The sequence below is a fragment of the Echinops telfairi genome, unplaced genomic scaffold, assembly GCF_000313985.2.
Source record: "Echinops telfairi isolate 266 unplaced genomic scaffold, ASM31398v2 ScPeMD7_22;HRSCAF=79, whole genome shotgun sequence".
Taxonomy (NCBI): Eukaryota; Metazoa; Chordata; class Mammalia; order Afrosoricida; family Tenrecidae; genus Echinops; species Echinops telfairi.
This window is the reverse complement of record NW_022103919.1, coordinates 4,328,211-4,334,194: the sequence shown is the minus strand read 5'-3', so window position 1 is coordinate 4,334,194 and position 5,984 is coordinate 4,328,211. Positions and strand designations below refer to the sequence as shown.

The 5,984-nt window shown below is 55.3% G+C and overlaps 1 long non-coding RNA gene across 2 annotated transcripts in view; it reads right to left on the bottom strand.

Moving 5' to 3' along the window:
• The window catches only part of LOC123521513, an 8,510-nt gene extending 5,165 nt beyond the window's left edge, over window positions 1–3,345 (bottom strand). The window contains exons 1-2 of one of the 2 annotated variants that reach the window (XR_006679940.1): window positions 3,216–3,345; window positions 2,794–2,953 (exon numbers count right to left, since the gene is read on the bottom strand). This is a non-coding gene — a long non-coding RNA (uncharacterized LOC123521513). Of the gene's footprint in view, window positions 1–854; window positions 2,954–3,215 lie in introns of those variants that run through there. The other variant, XR_006679939.1, reaches the window with a different exon arrangement.
• Between the last annotated feature and the right edge of the window lie 2,639 nt (window positions 3,346–5,984).

The following is a 5,984-nucleotide window of genomic DNA, read 5'->3' as shown; positions in this document are numbered from 1 at the left end:
GGCACTTCCTAGGGGTCTTTGAACGTGCAACTCTGGTACCCTAGCCTCCAAGGTCTCTTTGGGAAATACAGGTAACCTGTTACGATGGCAGGTCCCTGGGGATGCTCTAGATGATGACTCGTATAAAATCAAGAAGCAGCCCTGGCTGGGTAGTGGGAACACAGTCCGCTGCTAACTACAAGGTCAGCAGTTCAAAACCACCAGTTGCTCTGCGGGAGAAGGGCGAGGCCGTCTGTTCCTTTAAAGAGTGACAGTCTTGGACACCCACAGGGGCAGTTCTAGTCCGTTCTACTGGGTTGCTATGGGTCAGAGCAGACTCGATGGCAGGACGCTTGGCTTGGGAATGTAAAACCAAACATACTCGCAGCCTGAGGTCCAGAGCGCGGATTCTGGTGTTCAATATGCACAGATAAGGTGGCAGCCTTTCGGGTGGAATTGGCCTGCCCTCCAGTCTTAATAACTGGTCGTATCGGTCAGGACTATTTTCCGACCAGGAATCTGATCCTGTTTGGAGACCATGTGGGAGTCAGATCTTGAATCTTAAACTCTGTAGCACCAGCTTCTCATCAGCTCAGTCGCCTGGTGACAGGTGGGGCCCTGCTGTGTCCTTAAACTGTCCACCCACCTTGTGTTTGCTGCACCCATGCCTTGGAGCTGAATATTTCTCAGTGGAAACGCACCATGCTTTTAAAACACACCCCACTGAGGAGGGCTGGGGAATGGCATTTGTTATGGACAAATTCATTTTACAGACAACTCTTTAAGAGCCTTCAGCAATGGAAGGCTGTGCTCAGATCACATTCTTGGGGCCCCCGAGACTGTTTGGGGTGGGAACATAGATCTTTATACACACAAAAAGGAGAGACATTTATTTGCTAAAAACACCTTTTTCTCTCGTGTTCCTTCATCTTTCCAGGCATGGGTATATCAGGGCTCTGGGGGCCGTCCTGGCCCTCAATTCCAGACACAAACTGGCTGGCTCTCATCGCTTGAGCCCGAAGCCCAGCTACGGGCACTAGGCTTGTCAAAGATGCATTATACTGTGGTTCTGTGTATGGCCCCCAGCTAGCCTAGCCTCTGCCTCCCCTGGCAGCCCCTCCCCAGGTCTCCTGAACCAAGATGCACAATTGAACTTGATTCTCAGGAGATTCACAGCATGTTACAGTGAAGGGGTGCTGGCCTGCAGCCCAGAACTCTCTCAGTGCCCTCAGCCCACTGTGGGCTGCCATGCCTCCCCTCCTTGCTCCCCATCTCTTCACAGACACCCAGCTTCTCGAGGATTCCACAAGTGGTCCTGGGTTCCTGAGACCCAGGCCCGCGTTCATTCTGTCCCTCTATATCTCTCGTCACAGACACGAGAGTGGGGTGATCATGGCATAGTGGGAATGGGACGCCAGACACCTGGATAAGAGCTACTGGCACCCATGGAGACAGCTTCCCATGAAGAGAACGCACAGTGTAACCCAGATGTGCAGAGAGAAGACCCATCTGCCTAGGGTGGCCGAGTCAGGGACCGGCGACTGAGAATGAGATGGCCATAGTGATTATCAAAGACTTGCTCCCTCATCTCAACTGGCTTAGCCTAGTGGCTCCCAACTAGGGGCTCCCTGGGGGGCTCTGAAGGCTCTCTGGGGGCTCCATACTATCACAGCCTCTGTAGAACCCTGATGGTCACTGCCCCTTCACTGGGGTGGGGTGGGAACGATGTCCACATGTGATGTTCACACAACATGTTCCTTTGCGTTCAGTGGGATTAGATCCCTGCCCAGGCTCTCTCGGGCTGACGGGAGTTGAATAAAATATCCTTGTTGCCTTTGATTCACCCCCAAAGAGAAAGCTTCCATCATCGAACAAATAGTTTGCCGATTGGACAAACATGGCTACTGGGCAAACAATAGTAGGAGGACCTTTTCTGGTCACAAAGTCAAGAGAATTTCATTTAGGTGTGGGTGCTACTGGGGCGGGCGGGGGTGGGTGGGGTGCACGGAGGTTGGGGAGACAGCTGTCTTGGTTGGCATCTGCTTTGTTCTTTTTCATTAAAATGAAGCAAGGACCCCCTCCCCAGCTTGGTTGGTATGGGGGTGACCCAAAGCAGCACAACGGGCAGGACTGAGCCTCCTAGGCTGCTGTGGGCGCCCGAGGAGGGGCAGGGTCCCAGTGTACCACCACAGCTGTCCGATACTCGCTCCTCCTCCCCGGTCCCTGCAAAAGCTGCCCTTGACACTGCACGGACTCCTGATTGCTGGGCTAGAGGGAAGCCTGCCGAAAGCCAAGCATGTGGTCAAACTTGAGTTTCTCTTACAACCCTGCAAGCCCACCCACCGTAGGGCAGGACATGATGGGGAGAAGGTGGTGAGCCCACAGGGAAGGCAGTCCTCGGTGGGGTCCCCCTCTGCTCAGCATCTTCCTTCTGACTGTGGTTTCAGTTGGGGTTGAATGGGTGTGTGGGGACGGGGAGTGTTCCTTTTACATACATGACCCCGTGTGAGGTCACAGGGCTGATCCTCATGTATTCTGGCTGGATAAAGACCCCTCCTTCAGGCCTGCCCACCCCCATCCTGTAGCCACAGTCTGGAGGCCTGGGAGTTACTGGACTGGAGAGTGCAGGGGTTGAAGGGAGGGCTCTGGAATCCTAGGGATTCAGGGGGCACTGCCATCAATGACAACTTCCGCTGAAGCGGCGTCTCACGCCTACCGCCTGCTTCTCTGCATCCCTCATCAAGGACACGACACCCCCAGACCCCATAATTGGCCAGGAGGCCTCTTCTCCATCCCAGATTTACTGTTAGTCACCTTGGTAGCTTCTTAACCTGGTCTTCGTCTGTCTGCCTGGTAGGCGCTGAGGCCCTGTTGCAGGAAACTCCCACAACCGAGGGCTACAGGACCCAGCAAAGAACAAGGCGACCGCCGTGTGGTGGGTTCAAACACAGCTTCAGAAGGAGTCCGTGCTGAGCTGCGGACAACAGACCATTCATTAGCCCAGAGAAGAGCCTAGAACTCCGATGGGGACACACTAGCCAGGGTCCTTCTTTACTGCAAGGCCCGGTGGGGATCTTTTTGGTGATTATTTCCATTTCTGTATCTGGGTGCCCCTCATTGCGTCCACATATTTTCCCTGGCCTGCTGATGTGCCCCCCTTCCTGGGAGACATGAGACCCCTCCACCAGGGCGAAAGAGCACATCAGAGTCTTCCTCTTGGCATTCCCGAAGCTCACCCAGTGCCCAGCAGTCAGACGCAGACTTGACGGTGCATCTCTCCACCATGCTGGCCACAGGGTCCACCATAAGAGGCGAGGATGATGAGACTGTGTCTCACAGACCTTGGACATGTGTCAGGAGGGGCAGGTCCCTGGAAAAGGACATCATGCTCAGTCAAGTCAAGGGGCAGGGGAAAAGAGGAGCCGGATTGACACCGTGGCTGCAGCAGCAGCTCGTGCGCATGGTCGGTTGAATGGACGGCGCAGGACCAAGCGGGCAGCATTTTGTTCAGTTGCCGTAAGGCGGCTATGGGTTGGGACCAACTCGAGGGCACCTAACAAGAACAATTCCCACCAAGCTGAGCCCCTGCGGGGGGGAAGGTCCACCAGCAGGACAGAGGGGCCTGTTTAAACCAGGCTCCATCCATTTCTAGCCACGGAGCCTTAAGCGAGTCATCTGACGGCTTGCTGCTTCATGTCCTCTTCTGAGAAACAATGAGCCCGGCCACTCGACTTGGGTGGTTCCTGAGAGGGTGGCCTGGGCAAGTCCCAGGCTTCAGAGCACAGCTCGTGTGCAGGACACTGGTGTGCACAGGGAGGGAACCGCTGCTTGCTGCTCTGGAGCTGAGCACACTGCTGGGATCACTGGGTATGTTTTGGTGCTAAGACAAGTTAATTTGTTGTCGTTGCTGTTTCTGTTTTTTTTTCAACCAGCATCTCTTCAAGCAGAGAGCTAACGATGGTAGACCAGGTGAGTGTTTTCAGAGGGAAACCCCAACCCCACCACGCTCCACTCCTTTCACCCAGGCAGGCCCAGGACTGCCCCAACTCCTCACAGAGACGCCAAGCCAGCTGCCATCCAGTGGATCAGCTTCGTGACGATGCTCCTTCCAATGTGCTCCAAGCCCTTTAGGATGGGATAGGGATTCAGGAAAGGCAAGGGGGGCGGGTGGAAACCAGTTTCCAAGGGAGAGCAGGAGAAGGAGGGGACCTCTCGAGCATTCCCAGAGTGCTGGAAGCCAGTCCCAGTCCTTGGAGACAGTCCCAAGTCGGCGCTGCGGGTGGGACTGGGAATGGCCTCCATCCACAGGGACAGGTCCCTGCTGTTCTGGAGCGAGAGCTTGTACTGAGGGAGACCAGCGGCCCCATCAAGGCCAGCATTTGCTTTGGACAACAGAAATGCAGACGCGCTGTGCAAGCTCTGGTGTCCACAGGCACTCAGGGCAATGGTGGGAGGGGGGCCCGGGGGCCGAGCTAGACCCTTTCCACACTCGAATGCTTAGCCCCATTTGCCAGAGGAGGAAAGCAAAGCTCAGAGAGGGTCAATGAGGGTCCCAAGGTCACTCCGATGAGAGTCCAGGACTTCACTATCGAGTGGTCACGGATGAATGCTCCTGGTTTCACTGAGAGGCTCGTTCCTAGCCCATCAGAACCAGGGCCCCCACTAGCAACACCCCACAGTGACCACATATACAGACCTAATCAGGGGGAGGGGCCTGAGCAGTCAGTATTCACCTCCCAGCTGGTGAGTCGGCTCATCTCACGGGTCTCCCAGAGGTGTCCCAGGAGAGCTGGGCTCCGTAGGGTTTGCACCGAAGGGGGGAGTAGTTTGCCAGGCCTTTCTTCTGTAGTACCCCTGGGTAGACCCAACCCACCACCCTTCTGGTTACCAGGGAGCCCTGACTGTTGGCACCAGCGCTCAGGGATGTCAGTAGTCACACAGCAAGATGGCCTTCATGGCAAGGATTTCTCCGAGAGGGAACCAGTGTGACAAGGATGGAAGACTGGAATCAGGTCATGTTAAAAATAACGGGAGGGGGATCCAGAAGTTTCCAGAAGAGCACCATTTCCCCAAGACCAAGCTAACTCTAACTCCCTTCCTCCCTGGTCCCCCAGTAGGCAGAGGAAAGGGATGGGGGTGCTCTAGTTCTGTGGCTTTCTTGAGCAGCCCTGTGGGGAGGTGGTTAGAATCAGAACTTTGGAGCCAGACAAGACTGGGTTGTCATCCAGCTCTGCCACGTAGCCTCTCTGACCCTGCGTCTCTTCATCTGCAATGCGTCCATCCAAGACTTCTGGGCCGTGTGGGGCTAGTGCTGGGCATCAGTGACTCAGCAATGAACGGAGGAGGCCAGACTGGAGCGCTCCCAAGCTCAACGCCTAACAGAGAAAACACACAGAAACATGGCACCGAAGACAAACAGGGATGGGAGCCACCTCTGCCTGGGCTGCTGGTGAGGGTTGAGTGACACTGAGGTGCCGGCGGTGAGCACACAGTGGGCACTCCGCCAGGGGAGTGGCTTTCCCGGCTGCTGCTATGATAACGATTGTAACCTGAAAAAAACGGGGCTGCCTTGGGGACCAGTCTCATCAGAGTCACCCTCCAAAGCAACACCCGTCTGACATCCAAAAATCATTGAAAAGCAGTGTAAATCTTCCAGAAATCTCTCAAAGACACACCAAAGGGGAATTCCTTTGTGGAACACACACAAAAACATCCGAAAGAAGCTGCACCAACTTCTATGCCTGGAAGGTCTCCCAGCAGTTGTTCCAGAAACATCTCCACTCCCTCCGCCCCCTTTCCTCCTTCTCAGAGAAGCGGGGGCTGCTGGGCTCAGCCTCAGAGACAACAAACAAACGGCTTGGGTTGGATCCAGACTCCGGCTCCTTCCTTGCTCGGCTTGGCCTGTCCAGGCAAAGAGCAGGCAGCAGTCACACCGTCGAAGGGTCAAAGTGACCGTCAGCAAGATGCTCTTGTGAGTCATCTTGGAGTTGACCCCAACCCATGGC